The 15,000-nt window shown below is 36.5% G+C and overlaps 5 non-coding genes across 5 annotated transcripts; 1 reads left to right on the top strand and 4 right to left on the bottom strand.

The window, feature by feature from the left end:
- Positions 1–156: 156 nt before the first annotated feature.
- On the bottom strand, positions 157–230 carry Trnai-aau. Its single transcript has one exon. It is a non-coding gene; the product is annotated as a tRNA-Ile (tRNA).
- A 1,896-nt stretch (positions 231–2,126) lies between these two features.
- Trnai-aau lies at positions 2,127–2,200 on the bottom strand. Its single transcript has one exon. It is a non-coding gene; the product is annotated as a tRNA-Ile (tRNA).
- Positions 2,201–4,358: 2,158 nt separating this feature from the next.
- On the bottom strand, positions 4,359–4,432 carry Trnai-aau. Its single transcript has one exon. It is a non-coding gene; the product is annotated as a tRNA-Ile (tRNA).
- A 2,009-nt stretch (positions 4,433–6,441) lies between these two features.
- Trnai-aau lies at positions 6,442–6,515 on the bottom strand. Its single transcript has one exon. It is a non-coding gene; the product is annotated as a tRNA-Ile (tRNA).
- A 6,828-nt stretch (positions 6,516–13,343) lies between these two features.
- Trnai-aau lies at positions 13,344–13,417 on the top strand. The gene has a single exon. It is a non-coding gene; the product is annotated as a tRNA-Ile (tRNA).
- The last annotated feature ends 1,583 nt before the right edge of the window (positions 13,418–15,000 follow it).

Raw genomic sequence — 15,000 nt, 5'->3', positions numbered from 1 at the left:
GTATATGCATATTTATACGTACTTATATATATACATAATATAATATATATATATAATATATACCATTGTGTACTATGAAACTTGAACAGAGACCTTCTCGTATTTTTGGCACTGGTAAAGTTAAAACTGTGATTTCTTAAAATTGAGAATACTCTCTGGCTCGTAAGGGGATCGAACCCTCGACATCCGCGTTATTAGCACGGCGCTCTAACCAACTGAGCTAACAAGCCCTGTGACCTGAGGTGTGCGTGTAGCGTGTGTGCGTGTGCGTGTGCGTGTGCGTGTGCGTGTGCGTGTGCGTGTGCGTGTGCGTGTGCGTGTGCGTGTGCGTGTGCGTGTGCGTGTGCGTGTGCGTGCGTGTGCGTGTGCGTGTGCGTGTGCGTGTGCCTGTGCGTGTGCGAGTGCGTTTGCGTTTTATCAAATGTATTAACGAATAGAAGCATATTTCATGTAATTTATACCTAAGTGAGTGATAGAGTGCTGTCAACATCTTTGGAAGAATTCAGCCGATATTAGCCTAACAAGACAGACAGCGCGGGAAAACGTGATGCGATAAGTCAATTACGTATCGGTAATTATTTTGGTTTCATTAGTGTTAAATTGATAGGGGTTGCAGCTCATTAGCCGACGGGAAAGTATCACCTTTGACTATCACTCGAGGTTTTAAAAGAAACCTCGAGAGAAGTGCCTTCTTCACAATCGACTAAAGGTCCTGAGAGACTGCCGCAATTACTGAGGATTGATATGTCCAGCTATCACCATGTGTGAAATGTGAATGTGATTTGAACATCTATTATTGTGATTCTTCTTTGTACTAAAAAATGCCTGTTGTTACTCCGCAGCAACCAATTCATATCATTATTTTACGAATGTGATTTAGACCAATAAATGAGTCGCAGACAAACTGGCATTCCTTACCCTGCAGCCTACCGAACCTTTGGGAAAGGTCATAAAACACACACACACACACACAGCTTGGTTTTCCCTAATGTTTTGTAACGACTTCAAAATATAGAATGGTGGTTAAATAAAATATTACTCTTGATTGTACATATGACGTTTGGTTATTGTTTACATTTGTTTATATACCTAACTCTAGTACGTCCAATCCGTTTCGTCACTGCGCCTTTGATTCTAGTCACTTGACTTGACATTTGTTTACATATTTTTGCATTTTTAAAACTTCATGCAATTGCCTTTTATTAGTTGTTGTTTTTAACGCCACGATGATTTTTTCAACGACTTAGCGAATCAGAGATCTCCAGAACCAAAGTGACTTGCCAGTTTTTTGGGGGTTTTTTCCTGATAGTAGACGGAGTATAGCCACGATATTCCTTCCTTGAAGTTAAAACTGTATACTCGGTAAATTACTGGGTAGATCAAGTTTTCGCTCAACAAATCGATGCAAATCCTTTGCAATAAATTAATCAACAAGATTCATTCATACAATCTCTATATGTTTAAAACCTTAAATACTAGAAAAAAAAACCAATTATCTCATTAAAGACTATGGCTAAAAAACTTTGAGTCACATATTAAACAGCCTCGTGGTCTATAGGTCTAATGACTTAAACAAATCGTGCTTACGTACATGCCATATATATATAAATATATATATATATATATAAATAATCTACATGTGTGTGTGTGATCGTATATATACATATATATGTATATGTATATGTATATATATATATATATGTGTGTGTTTGTGTGTAGATCATATACATGTATATACATACATATATGTATGTGATTTACATACGTAGATCTTATATCTATATACAACTATGTGTATAGATATATATACATATACGTAGAACAAATAAAAAAAAAAATGTATATATATATACGTAGATGAAATACATTATATACACATATATATTTGTTCATATATATGTATATGTACAAATATATATATACATATCATTATGTATGTTTATATATATGTATGCCTATATATGTATATGCATATATTTATACGTACTTATATATATACATAATATAATATATAATATATATATAATATATACCATTGTGTACTATGAAACTTGAACAGAGACCTTCTCGGATTTTTGGCACTGTTAAAGTTAAAACTGTGATTTCTTAAAATTGAGGACACTCTCTGGCTCGTAAGGGGATCGAACCCTCGACATCCGCGTTATTAGCACGGCGCTCTAACCAACTGAGCTAACAAGCCCTGTGACCTGAGGTGTGCGTTTAGCGTGTGCGTGTGTGCGTGTGCGTGTGCCGTGTGCGTGTGCATGTGCCGTGTGCGTGTGCATGTGCCGTGTGCGTGTGCATGTGCCGTGTGCGTGTGCATGTGCCGTGTGCGTGTGCATGTGCCGTGTGCGTGTGCATGTGCCGTGTGCGTGTGCATGTGCCGTGTGCATGTGCCGTGTGCATGTGCCGTGTGCGTGTGCATGTGCCGTGTGCATGTGCCGTGTGCATGTGCCGTGTGCATGTGCCGTGTGCGTGTGCCGTGTACATGTGCCGTGTGCGTGTGCGTGTGCCGTGTGCGTGTGCGTGTGCGTGTGCCGTGTGCGTGTGCCGTGTGCCGTGTGCCGTGTGCCGTGTGCCGTGTGCCGTGTGCGTGTGCGTGTGCGTGTGCGAGTGCGTTTGCGTTTTATCAAATATATTACCGAATAGAAGCATATTTCATGTAATTTATACCTAAGTGAGTGATAGAGTGCTGTCAACATCTTTGGAAGAATTCAGCCGTTATTAGCCTAACAAGACAGACAGCGCGGGAAAACGTGATGCGATAAGTCAATTACGTATCGGTAATTATTTTGGTTTAATTAGTGTTAAATTGATAGGGGTTGCAGCTCATTAGCCGACGGGAAAGTATCACCTTTGACTATCACTCGAGGTTTTAAAAGAAACCTCGAGAGAAGTGCCTATAGAGAAGTGCCTTCTTCACAATCGACTAAAGGTCCTGAGAGACTGCCGCAATTACTGAGGATTGATATGTCCAGCTATCACCATGTGTGAAATGTGAATGTGATTTGAACATCTATTATTGTGATTCTTCTTTGTACTAAAAAATGCCTGTTGTTACTCCGCAGTAACCAATTCATATCATTATTTTACGAATGTGATTTAGACCAATAAATGAGTCGCAGACAAACTGGCATTCCTTACCCTGCAGCCTACCGAACCTTTGGGAAAGGTCATAAAACACACACACACACACACAGCTTGGTTTTCCCTAATGTTTTGTAACGGACTTCAAAATATAGAATGGTGGTTAAATAAAATATTACTCTTGATTGTACATATGACGTTTGGTTATTGTTTACATTTGTTTATATACCTAACTCTAGTACGTCCAATCCGTTTCGTCACTGCGCCTTTGATTCTAGTCACTTGACTTGACATTTGTTTACATATTTTTGCATTTTTAAAACTTCATGCAATTGCCTTTTATTAGTTGTTGTTTTTAACGCCACGATGATTTTTTCAACGACTTAGCGAATCAGAGATCTCCAGAACCAAAGTGACTTGCCAGTTTTTTGGGGTTTTTTTCCTGATACTAGACGGAGTATAGCCACGATATTCCTTCCTTGAAGTTAAAACTGTATACTCGGTAAATTACTGGGTAGATCAAGTTTTCGCTCAACAAATCGATGCAAATCCTTTGCGATAAATTAATCAACAAGATTCATTCATACAATCTCTATGTTTAAAACCTTAAATACTATAAAAAAATATATATATATATATCTCATTAAAGACTATGGCTAAAAAACTTTGAGCCACATATTAAACAGCCTCGTGGTCTATAGGTCTAATGACTTAAACAAATCGTGCGTACGTACATGCCATATATATACATATATATATATATATATATATATTCTACATGTGTGTGTGATCATATATATACATATATAAGTATATGTATATGTATATATATATATATGTGTGTGTGTAGATCATATACATGTATATACATACATATATGTATGTGATTTACATACGTAGATCTTATATCTATATACATCTATGTGTATAGATATATATACATATACGTAGAACAAATAAATATATATATACGTAGATCAAATACATTATATACACATATATATTTGTTCATATACACATATATATTTGTTCATATATATGTATATATGTACATATATATATATACATATCATTATGTATGTTTATATATATGTATGCCTATATATGTATATGCATATATTTATACGTACTTATATATATACATAATATAATATATATAGTATATATATTATATATACCATTGTGTACTATGAAACTTGAACAAAGACCTTCTCGGAATTTTGACACTGATAAAGTTAAAACTGTGATTTCTTAAAATTGAGGACACTCTCTGGCTCGTAAGGGGATCGAACCCTCGACATCCGCGTTATTAGCACGGCGCTCTAACCAACTGAGCTAACAAGCCCTGTAACCTGAGGTGTGCGTGTAGCGTGTGTGCGTGTAGCGTGTGTGCGTGTGCGTGTGCGTGTGCGTGTGCGTGTGCGTGTGCGTGTACGTGTACGTGTGCGTGTACGTGTACGTGTACGTGTGCGTGTGCGTGTGCGTGTGCGTGTGCGTGTGCGTGTGCGTGTGCGTGTGCGTGTGCCTGTGCGTGTGCGAGTGCGTTTGCATTTTATAAAATGTATTAACGAATAGAAGCATATTTCATGTAATTTATACCTAAGTGAGTGATAGAGTGCTGTCAACATCTTTGGAAGAATTCAGCCGATATTAGCCTAACAAGACAGACAGCGCGGGAAAACGTGATGCGATAAGTCAATTACGTATCGGTAATTATTTTGGTTTAATTAGTGTTAAATTGATAGGGGTTGCAGCTCATTAGCCGACGGGAAAGTATCACCTTTGACTATCACTCGAGGTTTTAAAAGAAACCTCGAGAGAAGTGCCTATAGAGAAGTGCCTTCTTCACAATCGACTAAAGGTCCTGAGAGACTGCCGCAATTACTGAGGATTGATATGTCCAGCTATCACCATGTGTGAAATGTGAATGTGATTTGAACATCTATTATTGTGATTCTTCTTTGTACTAAAAAATGCCTGTTGTTATTACGCAGCAACCAATTCATATTATTATTTTACGAATGGGATTTAGACCAATAAATGAGTCGCAGACAAACTGGCATTCCTTACCCTGCAGCCTACCGAACCTTTGGCAAAGGTCATAAAACACACACACACACACACACACACACACAGCTTGGTTTTCCCTAACGTTTTGAAACGGACTTCAAAATATAGATTGGTGGTTAAATAAAATATTACTCTTGATTGTACATATGACGTTTGGTTATTGTTTACATTTGTTTATATACCTAACTCTAGTACGTCCAATCCGTTTTGTCACTGCGCCTTTGATTCTAGTCACTTGACTTGACATTTGTTTACATATTTTTCCATTTTTAAAACTTCATGCAATTGCCTTTTATTAGTTGTTGTTTTTAACGCCACGATAATTTTTTCAACGACTTAGCGAATCAGAGATATCCAGAACCAAAGTGACTTGCCAGTTTTTGGGGGGTTTTTTTCCTGATAGTAGACGGAGTATAGCCACGATATTCCTTCCTTGAAGTTAAAACTGTATACTCGGTAAATCACTGGGTAGATCAAGTTTTCGCTTAACAAATCGATGCAAATCCTTTGCGATAAATTAATCAACAAGATTCATTCATACAATCTCTATATGTTTAAAACCTTAAATACTAGAAAAAAAAATATTTATATATATATCTCATTAAAAACTATGGCTAAAAAACTTTGAGCCACATATTAAACAGCCTCGTGGTCTATAGGTCTAATGACTTGCACAAATCGTGCTTACGTACATGCCATATATATATATATATATATATATATATATATATATATTTATATATATATATATATTTATATATATATATAATCTACATGTGTGTGTGTGATCATATATATACATATATATGTATATGTATATGTATATATGTGTGTAGATCATATACATGTATATACATATATGTATGTGATTTACATACGTAGATCTTATATCTATATACATCTATGTGTATAGATATATATACATATACGTAGAACAAATAAATTATATATATATATATATATATATATATATATATATATATATATATACTGTATATACGTAGATCAAATACATTATATACACATATATATTTGTTCATATGTATGTATATATATGTACAAAAATATATATATATACATATCATTATGTATGTTTATATAGATGTATGCCTATATATGTGTATATGCATATATTTATACGTACTAATATATATATACATAATATAATATATATAATATATATATATAATATATACCATTGTGTACTATGAAACTCGAACAAAGACCTCGGATTTTTGGCACTGATAAAGTTAAAACTGATTTCTTAAAATTGAGGACACTCTCTGGCTCGTAAGGGGATCGAACCCTCGACATCCGCGTTATTAGCACGGCGCTCTAACCAACTGAGCTAACAAGCCCTGTGACTGTAACAGTCGCACACCCCAGGGTGTTTCAATAAACCCGACTTTTTCAGAATCATTCAGCAAGTTGCTAAACAGGCGCCTACTATGCTTAAATAACGACATGCAAAATATTAGACAAATAAAAAAATATCTACTATTCGCAATTTTTTATTAAAGTATAATACCATTTCCGGCGCTGGGATGAGGTGCGGCGGCCTCAGCTGTGACCCGCATGACCCACGGAAGGGCATTTCGGTTCATCCGACATTATGGCAGAATCAAACATAGGGTAACTTAGGTCATTGCGAATGATTCCTGGGGACTTCCGTAAAGATTCCCAGTCACTATGCATTTCCATATAAACTTGTGCTACCTTCATAATGCCTATATTGTGGTGACGATCTCGTCAGTGGCAATATGGCACTTCGACGTGGTGGTTTGCGCAGTGCCGATACACGTATACTGAAAGAGTTTGGTACCATTGATGTTTTGCCACCTAGACCACTGACGAAGAGTGACATTCTTGCTCGATACTGTGACTTAGAAAGACATGGTAACCAGACACCAAAAGGATGCTCAAAAGATAGCTTGCCATGCAATAATTTGACTATTACGGAATCTCAGATTTTATCCAAGTTGCAGGCGGAAATTGCTGTGCTGTATAGCAAATTCGGCATTAAGACAATATCACCTTGGTATATGAAAGAAAAAATAAAGAAAATAAAGAAAGAGTACTACGACTCCATCTGAAATGTAACACTGAAGACAAAATTCTCGAAAACTGTGATTGTGTCATTCAAGGCAAAGAAACAACCCCGAGAAATCCTCAAGGAAGATATAGATTGGTATGATGCAAAAGTACAAGGAAGCAATGGATCACTCGGAAGTGTTGATTATCAGGCGCAAAGACGGGAATTTAAAAGACTGAAATGGAAGCAGATTAACAATGCAGAAGTCCGATTTATATGCAACACTGAAGATATTGCAGAAATGTCTTTTGTCAGTTGGTGCCAGCTGGCTGGGATTTTTTTGTTCCCTTCTACACATCTGCCTAACCATTGACACCATATTGACCAAGCTGGAAGGAGTTTGTGATGGTGATTTGCCCAATAAATCCAAGATTTGAATAAAGAACAACACCATTAAGTGTCTGAAAGCACTGAAAAAAAATCCAAGAACAATCAGAAGTATTTTTGATTTTGCAAAAGTTCATTTCATATGCTGGCGTTCTGCTGTGAACAGCAATGGAATGACTCTTTTCAGAACTGCTATTGAAACTTCAAGGAGGTATGCCAGGATTGGCTGTGAACTTGGCTTTCGTAGCAGCTACTTCTCGTCCATCAACAGACATCTGTATAATGCAGATGGTACACTTCTTCCTTTGGCTGTTGATCATGATTACGTCGATGAAGTTGCAAAGATCTTGAAAAGAGGAATTCGTGAAAAATGGCCATACACACCAGCCCTATTCAAAAATAAGCACACTTGGCCTATGATATGCATGAAATCGATATGTGGAAACCCAAAAGTTCATTAATACCTGGCCATAATCAAATCTGTGAAAGACTGATTGGAGACATGAAAAAATGTGAAGACATAAACAGAATTGTTGTTGTAACAGAAACTAGAGAACGGCGTAGTCGGAGATATGGCAATGTAAACAAAGGAGTAGAATGAAAATTATATTGTATGCAATATATAATGTTCCAAATAAAATCATTACTAGAATCCTTTCCTTTTATATCCTCTTGTTAAATAAAATATGTTACTTCAAATCATTTAAGCGAAGTGAGAAGTCCGAGAGCCAAAGCATGCTCTCGGCGACCAAAGCCCGATTCGGTGGGAGTGAACACAAAGTTAAGTCAAGCCTACTAATTGAAAAATTAGTCTTATGGCAATTACAGAACTTTATATAATATTAATTTATAATAGAAATAATTTTGATGCAAAAATATTAAAGAAAAGTATAATATTGAGGTATTTTAAAAATAAAATAGTTATACCGACAACCGAAAACGAAATGTTATTTGGCGCTCGAAACGGTGTCTAAATCATAATTTTATCAAAACTTTCAATTGAAAACAGAGAATGCGAGATATTCTTTGATTTTAATAAAAAAATACATTTCCAAACTCAGAAAATTCTTAGGCGCCTATTTCTTAACTTGCCCCCGGGATTCGAGCAAATTTTAGAAAATCGACAATTATTGAAACACCCTAGACTGTGCGTGTGCGTGTGCGTTTTATAATATGTATTAACGAATAGAAGCATATTTCATGTAATTTTTTGGAAGAATTCAGCCGATATTAGCCTAACAAGACAGACAGCGCGGGAAAACGTGATGCGATAAGTCACTTACGTATCGATAATTATTTTGCAGTATAGTGTTATAAATATGTTTTGATTTTAGTATGCAAATATGAAGTTAATAATTCCATGGTTTATTTAAAACATCGGAAACTGTAATTACTTACGGACATTCATTGTGAATGTTTCATTAAACTAATACATAAACATCTAAAATAATGAAAATGAACAGCAATGATGATTTATGAAACGTGTCATGCATCACCGTATAATCGGTGTTTGTATGTTGAAATAAACTGTAAGTATAATGCTGAATACATAAATAAACAAACAAATAAATAATGATTAAATTAAGTGCATAATAGTTACCATAAATGTTTGCAAGTTCTGAACTATTGATCTCTCTCTCTCTCTCTCTCTCTCTCTCTCTCTCTCTCTCTCTCTCTCTCTCTCTCTCTCTCTCTCTCTCTCTCTCTCACACACACATACACACGCGCGCGCGCACGCACACTTAGATACCAACCAGGGAGCCAGAACTAAAATGTTTCACCTGATCTAAGACGTATGGTGCCACATCATATAATTTTAATCATCGCATAAATTGTTCAGTTTATTCTTGGTTTCTTTATTTCTTAAACATATTAACGATGTCTTTATTCATCTCTTAAATCTACAGTTTCAATCATCTGTGACTCAAAGTCTTGATGTCCATGAGTATCCACATTCGCACCTATTTATGCAAAGATTAGAAATAAATAGCCTCATCCGCATCGCAAATGTGTAAAATTCGACATCCGGTGTACCTCTAATTATCATCACCATTGATGCCATTATCAATACACACACACTATTTCAGTCTGATGGTTAACAGTCCCTACTGTTGAAGATGATCAAATAAAAGAACTTAAAAATAAATATGCAATGTGTATATAATTCAGAGACAATACCGAAAAGGCGGATTATCACAAATGTAAAAGACGAAACTGATAATGTAAAGGGCTAAATCTCCGATTATATATATGTAAATGCATTTGTACATATGTGAATGGACTTGAAAACGAAGGCATACTGTGGATATATAACAAGTACGAAGAGAATTTAAAAAATCAGCGACAAATATAAAAACAATGTACATTGGGTCCCGGAGGTGCATGACGTCAGTGCATAAAAGTTCACTACTTCGGTTAAGGTCCTATACCTTCCTATTCGAAAACCTAAACTAGAAGTATATAATGTATGACGACGAGATAATTAATTATTCATCTTTTTTAATTTCATCAATTCATCTATTTATAAATATTCTTTCTGTAAAAAGATACTTAGTTAAATATTGTTTGCCATACTCAGGGCTGAATATGAACGCCTTGTAGTCGCTTACTGTGAAGATGGCCTGCTTCTGTTTTCTTTCTTTGCCAACTTTCTTCCAATGGCCGCAGGTACCATCACCTAAACTGTGCAATAAGGCCAAGACATTTACACTGAATGAAGGACCTTATGAAACAGTGATCTCACAGGAGCTTAATGCTGACGGGGGTTTCACTTAAAAAAGCCTTTTATATATTGGCAACGTTAGTAAAATTGCCTTTCGTACAAAGGTCCTCGTTAGACTGATTTTTGAATTTTGAGAGATGCATCTCCATCAGTTAATTTCTGCAATTACTTCTTTACTTGGCCTATTATTACGACAAAGACCCTACCTTACTAATACACATTAGTATACTCATACGCAGAATTTAATACTTATTTGTTAAAATATCGTTTTTGTAGTGAAAATATTCCTGATCAATGTTTTGTTTAAAAGGAGATTGTTATATACTTGTTAATACGTTATTTCCCGGATGCGAGTGATTCCCTATAGGCACTTGGACATTTTTTTCAAAGTGTACAAATTAGATTTATTGTCATCTGGCTGGATAGAGCAGGAGTTCCTGAAGAAAATGAGACCTCATTTGTCAAAATCCATTGATCCGTTCAAGAGATAGCTCAATTTGAAGGTCCTAATTACCCGCCCTTTGTTTTAATTGAGAATGCATTAAAGACAGAGAAAACTCTGTGATCTCATTAAGACTTTTTACCCAGTCTTGCTATATCAGCCCACGTGGTCATTTGTTTACTAACACATGTGCTTTTGTCCAATCAGACAGCGTGATTCGGGTCACGTGACCTCGATCGCCTTCTAGCAGAGGAAATTTTATCGAAATCGCCAAAACAATATCGGCAAAAATCAAGGATACATAAAGGTTGATCTGTATTTATATCGCCAGGAATAGCATCAAGAGATGTTACTTAAATGATTTAGTGCTTGATTTTTTTGAAGTAGCACATTTTAATCAGGATATTTTGGCGAAATAAAAAGGCATATTTCCAGCCATTCGATGTCCGCCATGTTGGATTGCTGAAAACTACGGCATAGACATCGTGCCGTTCGCGGTTATAAAATCAACTTTATACTGCACAGGATGTCATGAAAATGCATCAGAATATGGACAAATATATGTTTCAACATCCTACCTACCTTTCAACTTGATATCAAATGAAGATCACTGTTTTAGAATGGGGTCAAACACGGGCAAATTTTCAGATGCACAGTAACTTCGCGTAGAAACGGCGGAGACAAAAAATATTGGTACGAGGTTGAAGTTGGGAAATTCCTCTACGCCTCTGTGCCAATGGAAACACTTTATTTTGAAGCCCGCGCCTGGCACATTCCCTAACCTAGCGCGCAGCTGCGATGGGAGAAGATGGAGCACACTGATCGTGGGGATTACCAAGTGCCTATTACCTAATATTCGCACTATAGTTACATACCCTCTGACGACACTACGGTACTAAGCAGGGTATATTCTGGGAGGAGATATATGTCCACAACGTATGAAAACGTTTTGTTTGTTTGTTTGTTTTCTGGGGTGTACGTTGTATGCGCCTTATTTTTTCAAGTACTAGTTGTTCGTACTCTGAGGTAAGCTAACCAAACGCCCCAGCAAATCACATAATAATTTCTATGGTAAACTTGCATTTCTAAGCTACAGGTCATCCAAGTTTTCCGGTTAGTTGTTACGAATACAAAATGCAGTTTTTAAAATGAAGATTTGTTTGTACTTACATGTTAAGACGTGGTTAGGCGAAGACGCTTCTCCAAATATTTCTTCTATTTCACTTTCATATTTTCCAGTAATTGAAACATGCACTACTTCACACACTGATTTACTTCCGCACACAGGTTAACACAGAAAAAAACAAAGTAGAAACAAATTTAATGCACTACTTGCTTTCAGTTCCAATCTCCATGAGGAAACGACATTCTGTTATCCGAACAGCGAGAACAACAACAGCCAAGGAACAATAAATAACAAGTCATTGTCCATCTGAGCCGTGATTTTGTAAACGCTTTGTCACTCGCTTGACTAATTATGACGTCTTTGTTACTTATATCATGTATCATCCAAATGTATACGAGAGGAAATTAAAATAAATGTTGGCCTATTCATGTAAGTGAACGACATCAATGATTACAACAAACTCTAACGTTATGGTGTATGAATTTCTGGTTTATCTTTGTTCTGCAGACCCGTCAACTCCGTTAATTCTAGTTTTGTATAGCTATCATACCACTGGATCACAGGAGTAATTTTCTATGTGGCGAAGGCCTCTGTCTGGTTAAGTTAGACCAGGTGAAGGTATCTTAGAGCAACATTGATTACTTATTATATGTTTTGAAAGGACGTGATTTAAAATACTTCTCATAATTTCACTTTCATATTTTTCAGTACTTCAAACATGCACTATTTCATACACTGATTTACTTCCACGAATACGTAACAGAGAATATACCACGTAAAAACAACAGTAATTCAAAACATGCTTTCACTTTCAATGTCCGCGAGGTACTGAAAAGTTGTCATTCGACCGGCGAGAATCACAGCAGCCAAGGAACAATAAATAGTATGTCCCCGTTCAGCTGAGCGGAAGACTTGTAAATGCAAGACTTTTATTATCTGTTGCTTTGTTCATGTCTGCCACTCGTTTAACTAATAATGATGGTTCTGATAATCATTCCATACATCATCCGATTATAAACATGACAAAAACAAAATAATTGTAGGACTATTTTTCAAAGGTGTACGACCTCAGTTAATGTAACTATATACGTGAATTTCTCTTGTGTATCCTTGTTCTGCTGACCGTCAAGTACGTTAATTTTAGTTTTATATGAATATAATATTAGTTCCCAGAAATCGTTTTCTTTGAGACTAGTTGAAAGTATCTTAGGCCGAGGGACATTGATCACTTCTTATACATAGGTTTTAAACGGCCAGGCTTTACTTGACAATACATTCGTCTTTCTTGCGTATATACTTCATCTGAGGCACAACCTGTTGCTAACGTGTACGATTCCGATTGCCGTCGTATTTTGTCGGTCATCAAGCTTCACTTCAAATAATACAAATAATAACCATTATGCCATCTTGCACCGTGTTGAGGCATAACGACCCCAATATTAAAAAAAAAAATGTAAATATAATATAATGAACTTCAGGCCTGTTAGCTCAGTTGGTTAGAGCGCCGTGCTAATAACGCGGATGTCGAGGGTTCGATCCCCTTACGGGCCAGAGGGAAATATTTTCATTATCATTACCACTGCAATCTTAATATATCAGAATGTTTTTAGAACTTCCCTTTCCGTTTTTTTCTTACCATTGGAATTTCTTTGCTTGCCCTCAGCATACTCTCTCCAACGCGTTCTCCCTCTCTAACTATCTAATTCTCTAACTCTAACTCTCTCTCTCTCTAACTCTCTCTCTCTCTAACTCTCTCTCTCTCTCTCTCTCTCTCTCTCTCTCTCTCTCTCTCTCTCTCTCTCTTTATATATATATATATATATATATATATATATATGTATATATATCGCTCTCTCGCTTTCTCTCTTTCTTCATCTCTCTTCATGTGTGTGTGTGTGTGTGTATGTGTGTGTGTGTGTATGTGTGTGTGTGTATGTGTGTGTGTGTGTGTGTGTGTGTGTGTGTGTGTGTGTGTGTGTGTGTGTGTGTGTGTGTGTATGTGTGTGTGTATGTGTGTGTGTGTGTGTGTGTGTGTGTGTGTGTGTGTACATTGTGTATATATGTGTGTGCGAATGCATGTATGTTTTTTTTTATGTACGCTTTGTTATGTAATGCCAATTCCTACATTACGAGAAATTTACAACTTTAAAGGCGTTCAACCCGAAGGAAAGCCGTCTTTGCACTGGACCGATACTTACTCCATAATATACTTGAATGCTTGTTTAATTTCCTGATTTTAGAATTACTTTCAGTTTCTCCAAATAAAGCTTATAATTTAATCGAAATATCTTCCTACATAAATCTTTGAAGTTTTTATATGTATTAATTAATATTTATGTCGATTCGTGAGTGTGTGTGTGTGTGTGTGTGTGTGTGTGTGTGTGTGTGTGTGTGTGTGTGTGTGTGTGTGTGTGTGTGTGTGTGTGTGTTAGGTGAGTAAATTACGCAGGCATGCACACACGTGTATTTCTGCGTAATTTACTCACCTAACAATGTGGTAGTTCATGCACAGTAATTCTGGGAATTGTGCATGCAGTCATGTATTCAACACACATTATCACCCGGGTAATAAGCAAGAAACACATGAGGAACTCTCAGATGGAAGCGAGAAAACAATATTCCCAGGTGGCACAAGATCACATGCGCTCTAAATAGATTACTAACTTAAGCATCTAAAGTTTGAATATTACAAGTCTGTTCACACTAATACACGATTCCGTTCTCAAATGCCTAACCCCATTATTCTGCCCACCATATCTAAATCATTTCACACTTTGACCCACTCGTATCTATACATTTCCACCTCGCCATAAAGGGCAACAGGAGGCGGTAATCAGACCTCAGTCAAGTGCTATCACAAATTTACATATCAAGAAAATCACAGACACAATGTCTCCACCAAACTTTTTAGGTTTGTTTTTCATAATTTGAGTCCATAGCCAATGATACTGGGGTACTTAGGAAATCTGTTGAAATAGAACGCCCACGAAACACACTATGCTTTTTCAAAAGACGTGTCCTGGCATGTATAGCAAGTACATCTCATGAGATCAGAGCCCGAGCGAGGTCAGCAGTCGACAACCTACGAGTCTTTCAAAAGACCTGTGATGCTTCTGAGATACAATACTGGTATA

The sequence above is a fragment of the Penaeus chinensis genome, chromosome 19 (genome assembly GCF_019202785.1).
Source record: "Penaeus chinensis breed Huanghai No. 1 chromosome 19, ASM1920278v2, whole genome shotgun sequence".
Taxonomy (NCBI): domain Eukaryota; kingdom Metazoa; phylum Arthropoda; class Malacostraca; order Decapoda; family Penaeidae; genus Penaeus; species Penaeus chinensis.
This window is presented reverse-complemented; position numbering and strand designations above follow the sequence as displayed.